The sequence below is a fragment of the Triticum aestivum genome, chromosome 5A (genome assembly GCF_018294505.1).
Source record: "Triticum aestivum cultivar Chinese Spring chromosome 5A, IWGSC CS RefSeq v2.1, whole genome shotgun sequence".
Lineage (NCBI taxonomy): Eukaryota > Viridiplantae > Streptophyta > Magnoliopsida > Poales > Poaceae > Triticum > Triticum aestivum.
The window spans coordinates 552,745,030-552,757,684 of NC_057806.1; positions in this window are offsets into that span (position 1 = coordinate 552,745,030).

A 12,655-nucleotide genomic window follows, 5' to 3' on the forward strand; every position below is an offset into this window, starting at 1 on the left:
GATCTTTTTGGGATTGTTCATGGGACGGTTCGAGTGGCTTCGAAAACGATCTACACCAACTCTTCTGTTGTAACTCGAAGTTGGTAATGATTCGACCTAACATTGTATGAATCTTTATAGTGATCCCTTTTCTTGATTCGTAGGGCTGATTTTTGTTTTTTGTTTTCTACTATTATTCCCAACATAGACTTCGCGCCTGTGCAGCCACTAGTAGAAAACGGAGCTTTAAAACCGGTTCGTAAGGGCCTTTAGTGCCGGTTCCATAACCGGAACTAATTGGTGGGCACTAAAGCCCCCCCCCCTTTAGTACCGGTTCAGCACGAACCGGTGCTAAAGGGCAAACACGTGGCACGAGCCAGCTCCGTGGGCACGTAGGACATTAGTACCAGTTGGTAACACCAACCGGTACTAAATGTTTTGGTGTGTTTTGGTTTTTTTACTTTAATTATGTGTTTTCAATTTAATTTAGTGATTGTTTTACATTATAATGAGTTGTTAAATCATTAGGTGATTAGTTTGACTGGATGCGTGTGGATCCTAGCTAAGTCATCAAGTATATATCATATCCATATTATATATACTTGATCACCTACTTAAGTGATCGAAGTAATATGGATATGGCATATATATACTTGATCACTTAGCTAGAATCCATCCAGTTGAAACTAATATGCAATTTCTATCATAAATGATATAATAACTCATCATCATCATCATCATCATCATATTAATTAATATAAAAACTCTTGCATCATATATATCATCACCAACGGTTTTCATAGCAAAGATATCATCGAGTTCAATATGGTAATGATATTATAAGCGTTCATAACACCACAAAAGCAAATCACTGTTTGAGATTAAGTTCAGGACGAAGAACACGGACATGAGAGGACAAGTACTAAGTGTTGGAGAACGTAGTAAGTTCAAAAAATTTCCTACGCACACGCAAGATCATGGTGATGCATAGCAACGAGAGGGGAGAATGTGATCTACGTACCCTTGTAGATTGACAACGGAAGCGTTTGGTTGATGTAGTCGTACGTCTTCACGTCCCGACCGATCAAGCACCGAAACTACGGCACCTCCGAGTTTTAGCACACGTTCAGCTCGATGACGATCCCCGGACTCCGATCCAGCAAAGTGTTGGGGAAGAGTTCCGTCAGCACGACGGCGTGGTGACGATCTTGATGTACTACTATCGCAGGGCTTCGCCTAAGCACCGCTACAATATTATCGAGGACTATGGTGGCAGGGGCGCCGCACACGGCTAAGAATATGATCACGTGGATCAACTTGTGTTTCTCTGGGGTGCCCCTGCCTCCGTATATAAAGGCTCAAGGGGGGTGCGGCCGGCCTAGAGGTGGCGCGCCAGGAGGAGTCCTACTCCCTCCAGGAGTAGGATCCCCCCCCCCCCAATCCTAGTTGGAATAGGATTCGCGGAGGGGGGGGAAGAGAAAGGGGGCCCGGCCCCCTCTCCTTGTCCTATTTGGACCAAGGGAGGGGAGGGGCGCGCGGCCCATCTCAGGCTGCCTCTTCTCTTTTCCACTAAGGCCCACTAAGGCCCATATAGCTCCCGGGGGGTTCCGGTAACCTCCCGATACTCTGATAAAATCCCGATTTCACCCGGAACACTTCTGATATCCAAACATAGGCTTCCAATATATCAATCTTTATGTCTCGACCATTTCGAGACTCCTCGTCATGTCCGTGATCACATCCGGGACTCCGAACAACCTTCGGTACATCAAAACGTATAAACTCATAATATAACTGTCATCGAAACCTCAAGCGTGCGGACCCTACGGGTTCGAGAACAATGTAGACATGACCGAGACATGTCTCCGGTCAATAACCAATACCGGGACCTGGATGCCCATATTGGCTCCTACATATTCTACGAAGATTTTTATCGGTCAGACCGCATAACAACATACGTTGTTCCCTTTGTCATCGGTATGTTACTTGCCCGAGATTCGATCGTCGGTATCCAATACCTAGTTCAATCTCGTTACCGGCAAGTCTCTTTACTCGTTCCGTAATACATCATCTCGCAACTAACTCATTAGTTGCATTGCTTGCAAGGCTTAAGTGATGTGCATTACCGAGAAGGCCCAGAGATACCTCTCCGACGATCGGAGTGACAAATCCTAATCTCGAAATACGTCAACCCAACATGTACCTTTGGAGACACCTGTAGAGCACCTTTATAATCACCCAGTTACATTGTGACGTTTGGTAGCACACAAAGTGTTCCTCCGGCACACGGGAGTTACATAATCTCATAGTCATAGGAACATGTATAAGTCATGTAGAAAGCAATAGCAACATACTAAACGATCGGGTGCTAAGCTAATGGAATGGGTCATGTCAATTAGATCATTCAACTAATGATGTGATCCCGTTTAATCAAATGATAACTCTTTTGTCCATGGTTAGGAAACATAACCAACTTTGATTAACGAGCTAGTCAAGTAGAGGCATACTAGTGACACTCTGTTTGTCTATGTATTCACACATGTATTATGTTTCCGGTTAATACAATTCTAGCATGAATAATAAACTTTTATCATGATATAAGGAAATAAATAATAACTTTATTATTGCCTCTAGGGCATATTTCCTTCAGTCTCCCACTTGCACTAGAGTCAATAATCTAGATTACACAGTAATGATTCTAACACCCATGGAGCTTTGGTGCTGATCATGTTTTGCCCGTGGAAGAGGCTTAGTCAACGGGTCTGCTACATTCAGCTCCGTATGTATCTTGCAAATCTCTATGTCTCCCACCTGGACTAGATCCCGGATGGAATTGAAGCGTCTCTTGATGTGTTTGGTTCTCTTGTGAAATCTGGATTCCTTTGCCAAGGCAATTGCACCAGTATTGTTACAAAAGATTTTCATTGGACCCGATGCACTAGGTATGACACCTAGATCGGATATGAACTCCTTCATCCAGACTCCTTCGTTTGCTGCTTCCGAAGCAGCTATGTACTCCGCTTCACATGTAGATCCCGCCACGACGCTTTGTTTAGAACTGCACCAACTGACAGCTCCACTGTTTAATGTAATTACATATCCGGTTTGCGATTTAGAATCGTCTGGATCAGTGTCAAAGCTTGCATCAACGTAACCGTTTACGATGAGCTCTTTGTCACCTCCATATACGAGAAACATATCCTTAGTCCTTTTTAGGTATTTCAGGATGTTCTTGACCGCTGTCTAGTGATCCACTCCTGGATTACTTTGGTACCTCCCTGCCAGACTTATAGCAAGGCACACATCAGGTCTGGTACACAGCATTGCATACATGATAGAGCCTATGGCTGAAGCATAGGGAACATCTTTCATTTTCTCTCTATCTTCTGCAGTGGTCGGGCATTGAGTCTGACTCAACTTCACACCTTGTAACACAGGCAAGAACCCTTTCTTTGCTTGATCCATTTTGAACTTCTTCAAAATCTTGTCAAGGTATGTGCTTTGTGAAAGTCCAATTAAGCGTCTTGATCTATCTCTATAGATCTTTATGCCTAATATGTAAGCAGCTTCACCGGGGTCTTTCATTGAAAAACTCTTATTCAAGTATCCCTTTATGTTGTCCAGAAATTCTATATTATTTCCAATCAGTAATATGTCATCCACATATAATATCAGAAATGCTACAGAGCTCCCACTCACTTTCTTGTAAATACAGGCTTCTCCGAAAGTCTGTATAAAACCAAATGCTTTGATCACACTATCAAAGCGTTTATTCCAACTCCGAGAGGCTTGCACCGGTCCATAAATGGATCGCTGGAGCTTGCACACTTTGTTAGCTCCCTTTGGATCGACAAAACCTTCTGGTTGCATCATATACAACTCTTCTTCCAGAAATCCATTTAGGAATGCAGTTTTGACATCCATCTGCCAAATTTCATAATCATAAAATGCGGCAATTGCTAACATGGTTCGGACAGACTTAAGCATCGCTACGGGTGAGAAGGTCTCATCGTAGTCAACCCCTTGAACTTGTCGAAAACCTTTTGCGACAAGTCGAGCTTTGTAGACAGTAATATTACCGTCAGCGTCAGTCTTCTTCTTGAAGATCCATTTATTCTCAATTGCTTGCCGATCATCGGGCAAGTCAACCAAAGTCCATACTTTGTTCTCATACATGGATCCCATCTCAGATTTCATGGCTTCAAGCCATTTTGCGGAATCTGGGCTCACCATCGCTTCTTCATAGTTCGTAGGTTCATCATGATCTAGCAGCATGATTTCCAGAACAGGATTACCGTACCACTCTGGCGCGGATCTCACTCTGGTTGATCTATGAGGTTCAGTAGTATCTTGTCCTGAAGTTTCATGATCATTATCATTAGCTTCCTCACTAATTGGTGTAGGTGTCGCAGAAACAGTTTTCTGTGATGTACTACTTGTTGGGGAACGTAGTAATTTCAAAAAAATTCCTAAGCACACGCAAGATCATGGTGATGCATAGCAACGAGAGGGGAGAGTGTGATCTACGTACCCTTGTAGATCGACAACAGAAGCATTTGGTTGATGTAGTCGTACGTCTTCACGGCCCGACCGATCAAGCACCGAAACTACGGCACCTCCGAGTTTTAGCACACGTTCAGCTCGATGACGATCCCCGGACTCCGATCCAGCAAAGTGTCGGGGAAGAGTTCCGTCAGCACGACGGCGTGGTGACGATCTTGATGTACTACTGTCGCAGGGCTTCGCCTAAGCACCGCTACAATATTATCGAGGACTATGGTGGTTGGGGGCGCCGCACACGGCTAAGAATATGATCACGTGGATCAACTTGTGTTCCTCTGGGTTGCCCCTGCCTCCGTATATAAAGGCTCAAGGGGGGGGGGGCGGCCGGCCAAGAGGTGGCGCGCCAGGAGGAGTCCTACTCCCTTCGGGAGTAGGATCCCCCCCCCCCAATCCTAGTTGGAATAGGATTCGCGGAGGGGGGGAAAGAGAAAGGGGGCCAGCCCCCTCTCCTTGTCCTATTCGGACCAAGGGAGGGGAGGGGCGCGCGGCCCATCTCAGGCTGCCTCTTCTCTTTTCCACTAAGGCCCACTAAGGCCCATATAGCTCTCGGGGGGCTCCGGTAACCTCCCGGTACTCCGGTAAAATCCCGATTTCACCCGGAACACTTCCGATATCCAAACATAGGCTTCCAATATATCAATCTTTATGTCTCGACCATTTCGAGACTCCTGGTCATGTCCGTGATCACATTCGGGACTCCGAACAACCTTCGGTACATCAAAACGTATAAACTCATAATATAACTGTCATCGAAACCTTAAGCGTGCGGACCCTACGGGTTCGAGAACAATGTAGACATGACTGAGACATGTCTCCGGTCAATAACCAACAGCGGGACCTGGATGCCCATATTGGCTCCTACATATTCTACGAAGATCTTTATCGGTCAGACCGCATAACAACATACGTTGTTCCCTTTGTCATCGGTATGTTACTTGCCCGAGATTCGATCGTCGGTATCCAATACCTAGTTCAATCTCGTTACCGGCAAGTCTCTTTACTCGTTCCGTAATACATCATCTCACAACTAACTCATTAGTTGCATTGCTTGCAAGGCTTTAAGTGATGTGCATTACCGAGAGGGCCCAGAGATACCTCTCCGACGATCGGAGTGACAAATCCTAATCTCGAAATACGTCAACCCAACATGTACCTTTGGAGACACCTGTAGAGCACCTTTATAATCACCCAGTTACGTTGTGATGTTTGGTAGCACACAAAGTGTTCCTCCGGCACACGGGAGTTACATAATCTCATAGTCATAGGAACATGTTTAAGTCATGAAGAAAGCAATAGCAACATACTAAACGATCGGGTGCTAAGCTAATGGAATGGGTCATGTCAATCAGATCATTCAACTAATGATGTGATCCCGTTTAATCAAATGACAACTCTTTGTCCATGGTTAGGAAACATAACCATCTTTGATTAACGAGCTAGTCAAGTAGAGGCATACTAGTGACACTCTGTTTGTCTATGTATTCACACATGTATTATGTTTCCGGTTAATACAATTCTAGCATGAATAATAAACTTTTATCATGATATAAGGAAATAAATAATAACTTTATTATTGCCTCTAGGGCATATTTCCTTCAGTCTCCCACTTGCACTAGAGTCAATAATCTAGATTACACAGTAATGATTCTAACACCCATGGAGCTTTGGTGCTGATCATGTTTTGCCCGTGGAAGAGGCTTAGTCAACGGGTCTGCTACATTCAGCTCCGTATGTATCTTGCAAATCTCTATGTCTCCCACCTGGACTAGATCCCGGATGGAATTGAAGCGTCTCTTGATGTGTTTGGTTCTCTTGTGAAATCTGGATTCCTTTGCCAAGGCAATTGCACCAGTATTGTCACAAAAGATTTTCATTGGACCCGATGCACTAGGTATGACACCTAGATCGGATATGAACTCCTTCATCCAGACTCCTTCGTTTGCTGCTTCCGAAGCAGCTGTGTACTCCGCTTCACATGTAGATCCCGCCACGACGCTTTGTTTAGAACTGCACCAACTGACAGCTCCACCGTTTAATGTAAACACGTATCCGGTTTGCGATTTAGAATCGTCCGGATCAGTGTCAAAGCTTGCATCAACGTAACCGTTTACGATGAGCTCTTTGTCACCTCCATATACGAGAAACATATCCTTAGTCCTTTTCAGGTATTTCAGGATGTTCTTGACCGCTGTCCAGTGATCCACTCCTGGATTACTTTGGTACCTCCCTGCTAGACTTATAGCAAGGCACACATCAGGTCTGGTACACAGCATTGCATACATGATAGAGCCTATGGCTGAAGCATAGGGAACATCTTTCATTTTCTCTCTATCTTCTGCAGTGGTCGGGCATTGAGTCTGACTCAACTTCACACCTTGTAACACAGGCAAGAACCCTTTCTTTGCTTGATCCATTTTGAACTTCTTCAAAATCTTGTCAAGGTATGTGCTTTGTGAAAGTCCAATTAAGCGTCTTGATCTATCTCTATAGATCTTTATGCCTAATATGTAAGCAGCTTCACCGAGGTCTTTCATTGAAAAACTCTTATTCAAGTATCCCTTTATGCTATCCAGAAATTCTATATTATTTCCAATCAGTAATATGTCATCCACATATAATATCAGAAATGCTACAGAGCTCCCACTCACTTTCTTGTAAATACAGGCTTCTCCGAAAGTCTGTATAAAACCAAATGCTTTGATCACACTATCAAAGCGTTTATTCCAACTCCGAGAGGCTTGCACCAGTCCATAAATGGATCGCTGGAGCTTGCACACTTTGTTAGCTCCCTTTGGATCGACAAAACCTTCCGGTTGCATCATATACAACTCTTCTTCCAGAAATCCATTCAGGAATGCAGTTTTGACATCCATCTGCCAAATTTCATAATCATAAAATGCGGCAATTGCTAACATGATTCGGACAGACTTAAGCATCGCTACGGGTGAGAAGGTCTCATCGTAGTCAACCCCTTGAACTTGTCGAAAACCTTTTGCGACAAGTCGAGCTTTGTAGACAGTAATATTACCGTCAGCGTCAGTCTTCTTCTTGAAGATCCATTTATTCTCAATTGCTTGCCGATCATCGGGCAAGTCAACCAAAGTCCATACTTTGTTCTCATACATGGATCCCATCTCAGATTTCATGGCTTCAAGCCATTTTGCGGAATCTGGGCTCACCATCGCTTCTTCATAGTTCGTAGGTTCATCATGATCTAGCAGCATGATTTCCAGAACAGGATTACCGTACCACTCTGGCGCGGATCTCACTCTGGTTGATCTACGAGGTTCAGTAGTATCTTGTCCTGAAGTTTCATGATCATTATCATTAGCTTCCTCACTAATTGGTGTAGGTGTCGCAGAAACAGTTTTCTGTGATGTACTACTTTCCAATAAGGGAGCAGGTACAGTTACCTCATCAAGTTCTACTTTCCTCCCACTCACATCTTTCGAGAGAAACTCCTTCTCCAGAAAGTTTCCGAATTTAGCAACAAAAGTCTTGCCTTCGGATCTGTGATAGAAGGTGTATCCAATAGTTTCCTTTGGATATCCTATGAAGACACATTTCTCCGATTTAGGTTCGAGCTTATCAGGTTGAAGCTTTTTCACATAATCATCGCAGCCCCAAACTTTCAGAAACGACAACTTTGGTTTCTTGCCAAACCATAGTTCATAAGGCGTCGTCTCAACGGATTTCGATGGTGCCCTATTTAATGTGAATGCGGCCGTCTCTAAAGCATAACCCCAAAATGATAGCGGTAAATCAGTAAGAGACATCATAGATCGCACCATATCTAGTAAAGTACGATTATGATGTTCGGACACACCATTACGCTGTGGTGTTCCGGGTGGCGTGAGTTGCGAAACTATTCCGCATTGTTTCAAATATACACCAAACTCATAACTCAAATATTCTCCTCCATGATCAGATCATAGAAACTTTATTTTCTTGTTACGATGATTTTCAACTTCACTCTGAAATTCTTTGAACTTTTCAAATGTTTCAGACTTATGTTTCATTAAGTAGATATACCCATATCTGCTTAAGTCATCTGTGAAGGTGAGAAAATAACGATATCCGCCACGAGCCTCAATATTCATCGGACCACATACATCTGTATGTATGATTTCCAACAAATCTGTTGCTCTCTCCATAGTACCGGAGAACGGTGTTTTAGTCATCTTGCCCATGAGGCACGGTTCGCAAGTACCAAGTGATTCATAATCAAGTGGTTCCAAAAGTCCATCAGTATGGAGTTTCTTCATGCGCTTTACACCGATATGACCTAAACGGCAGTGCCACAAATAAGTTGCACCATCATTATCAACTCTGCATCTTTTGGCTTCAACATTATGAATATGTGTGTCACTACTATCGAGATTCAATAAGAATAGACCACTCTTCAAGGGTGCATGACCATAAAAGATATTACTCATATAAATAGAACAACCATTATTCTCTGATTTAAATGAATAACCGTCTCGCATTAAACAAGATCCAGATATAATGTTCATGCTCAACGCTGGCACCAAATAACAATTATTTAGGTCTAATACTAATCCCGAAGGTAGATGTAGAGGTAGCGTGCCGACCGCGATCACATCGACTTTGGAACCGTTTCCCACGCGCATCGTCACCTCGTCCTTAGCCAATCTTCGCTTAATCCGTAGTCCCTGTTTCGAGTTGCAAATATTAGCAACAGAACCAGTATCAAATACCCAGGTGCTACTGCGAGCATTAGTAAGGTACACATCAATAACATGTATATCACATATACCTTTGTTCACCTTGCCATCCTTCTTATCCGCCAAATACTTGGGGCAGTTCCGCTTCCAGTGACCAGTCTGCTTGCAGTAGAAGCACTCAGTTTCAGGCTTAGGTCCAGACTTGGGTTTCTTCTCTTGAGCAGCAACTTGCTTGTTGTTCTTCTTGAAGTTCCCCTTCTTCTTCCCTTTGCCCTTTTTCTTGAAACTAGTGGTCTTGTTGACCATCAACACTTGATGCTCCTTTTTGATTTCTACCTCCGCAGCTTTCAGCATTGCGAAGAGCTCGGGAATAGTCTTATTCATCCCTTGCATATTATAGTTCATCACGAAGCTCTTGTAGCTTGGTGGCAGTGATTGGAGAATTCTGTCAATGACGCAATCATCTGGAAGATTAACTCCCATCTGAATCAAGTGATTATTATACCCAGACATTTTGAGTATATGCTCACTGACAGAACTGTTCTCCTCCATCTTGCAGCTATAGAACTTATTGGAGACTTCATATCTCTCAATCCGGGCATTTGCTTGAAATATTAACTTCAACTCCTGGAACATCTCATATGCTCCATGACGTTCAAAACGTCGTTGAAGTCCCGATTCTAAGCCGTAAAGCATGGCACACTGAACTATCGAGTAGTCATCAGCTTTGCTCTGCCAGACGTTCATAACATCTGGTGTTGCTCCTGCAGCAGGCCTGGCACCCAGCGGTGCTTCCAGGACGTAATTCTTCTGTGCAGCAATGAGGATAATCCTCAAGTTACGGACCCAGTCCGTGTAATTGCTACCATCATCTTTCAACTTTGCTTTCTCAAGGAACGCATTAAAATTCAACGGAACAACAGCACGGGCCATCTATCTACAATCAAACATACATAAGCAAGATACTATCAGGTACTAAGTTCATGATAAATTTAAGTTCAATTAATCAAATTACTTAAAGAACTCCCACTTAGATAGACATCCCTCTAATCCTCTAAGTGATCACGTGATCCAAATCAACTAAACCATGTCCGATCATCACGTGAGATGGAGTAGTTTCATTGGTGAACATCACTATGTTGATCATATCTACTATATGATTCACGCTCGACCTTTCGGTCTCCGTGTTCCGAGGCCATATCTGCATATGCTTGGCTCGTCAAGTATAACCTGAGTATTCCGCGTGTGCAACTGTTTTGCATGTATTTGAACGTAGAGCCTATCACACCCGATCATCACGTGGTGTCTCAGCACGAAGAACTTTCGCAACGGTGCATACTCAGGGAGAACACTTCTTGATAATTTAGTGAGAGATCATCTTATAATGCTACCGTCAATCAAAGCAAGATAAGATGCATAAAAGATAAACATCACATGCAATCAATATAAGTGATATGATATGGCCATCATCATCTTGTGCCTGTGATCTCCATCTCCGAAGCACCGTCATGATCACCATCGTCACCGGCGCGACACCTTGATCTCCATCGTAGCATTGTTGTCGTCTCGCCAATCTTATGCTTCCACGACTATCGCTACCGCTTAGTGATAAAGTAAAGCATTACAGCGCGATTGCATTGCATACAATAAAGCGACAACCATATGGCTCCTGCCAGTTGCCGATAACTCGGTTACAAAACATGATCATCTCATACAATAAAATTCAGCATCATGTCTTGACCATATCACATCACAACATGCCCTGCAAAAACAAGTTAGACGTCCTCTACTTTGTTGTTGCAAGTTTACGTGGCTGCTACGGGCTTAAGCAAGAACCAATCTTACCTACGCATCAAAACCACAACGATAGTTTGTCAAGTTGGTGCTGTTTTAACCTTCGCAAGGACCGGGCGTAGCCACACTCGGTTCAACTAAAGTTGGAGAAACTGTCACCCGCAAGCCACCTATGTGCAAAGCACGTCGGGAGAACCGGTCTCGCGTAAGCGTACGCGTAATGTCGGTCCGGGCCGCTTCATCCAACAATACCGCCGAACCAAAGTATGACATGCTGGTAAGCAGTATGACTTATATCGCCCAGAACTCACTTGTGTTCTACTTGTGCATATAACATCAACACATAAAACCTAGGCTCGGATGCCACTGTTGGGGAACGTAGTAATTTCAAAAAAATTCCTACGCACACGCAAGATCATGGTGATGCATAGCAACGAGAGGGGAGAGTGTGATCTACGTACCCTTGTAGATCGACAACGGAAGCGTTTGGTTGATGTAGTCGTACGTCTTCACGGCCCGACCGATCAAGCACCGAAACTACGGCACCTTCGAGTTTTAGCACACGTTCAGCTCGATGATGATCCCCAGACTCCGATCCAGCAAAGTGTCAGGGAAGAGTTCCGTCAACACGACGGTGTGGTGACGATCTTGATGTACTACTGTCGTAGGGCTTCGCCTAAGCACCGCTACAATATTATCGAGGACTATGGTGGCTGGGGGCGCCGCACACGGCTAAGAATATGATCACGTGGATCAACTTGTGTTCCTCTGGGGTGCCCCTGCCTCCGTATATAAAGTCTCAAGGGGGGGGGGGTGCGGCCGGCCTAGAGGTGGCGCGCCAGGAGGAGTCCTACTCCCTTCGGGAGTAGGATTCCCCCCCCCCCCCAATCCTAGTTGGAATAGGATTCACGGAGGGGGGAAAAGAGAAAGGGGGGCCGGTCCCCTCTCCTTGTCCTATTCGGACCAAGGGAGGGGAGGGGCGCGCGTCCCATCTCAGGCTGCCTCTTCTCTTTTCCACTAAGGCCCACTAAGGCCCATATAGCTCCCGGGGGGTTCCGGTAACCTCCCGGTACTCCGGTAAAATCCCGATTTCACCCGGAACACTTCCGATATCCAAACATAGGCTTCCAATATATCAATCTTTATGTCTCGACCATTTCGAGACTCCTCATCATGTTCGTGATCACATCCGGGACTCCGAACAACCTTCGGTACATCAAAATGTATAAACTCATAATATAACTGTCATCGAAACCTTAAGCGTGCGGACCCTACGGGTTCGAGAACAATGTAGACATGACCGAGACATGTCTCCGGTCAATAACCAATAGCGGGACCTGGATGCCCATATTGGATCCTACATATTCTACGAAGATCTTTATCGGTCAGACCGCATAACAACATACGTTGTTCCCTTTGTCATCGGTATGTTACTTGCCCGAGATTCGATCGTCGGTATCCAATACCTAGTTCAATCTTGTTACTGGCAAGTCTCTTTACTCGTTCCGTAATACATCATCTCGCAACTAACTCATTAGTTGCATTGCTTGCAAGGCTTAAGTGATGTGCATTACCGAGAGGGCCCAGAGATACCTCTCCGACGATCGGAGTGACAAATTCTAATCTCGAAATAC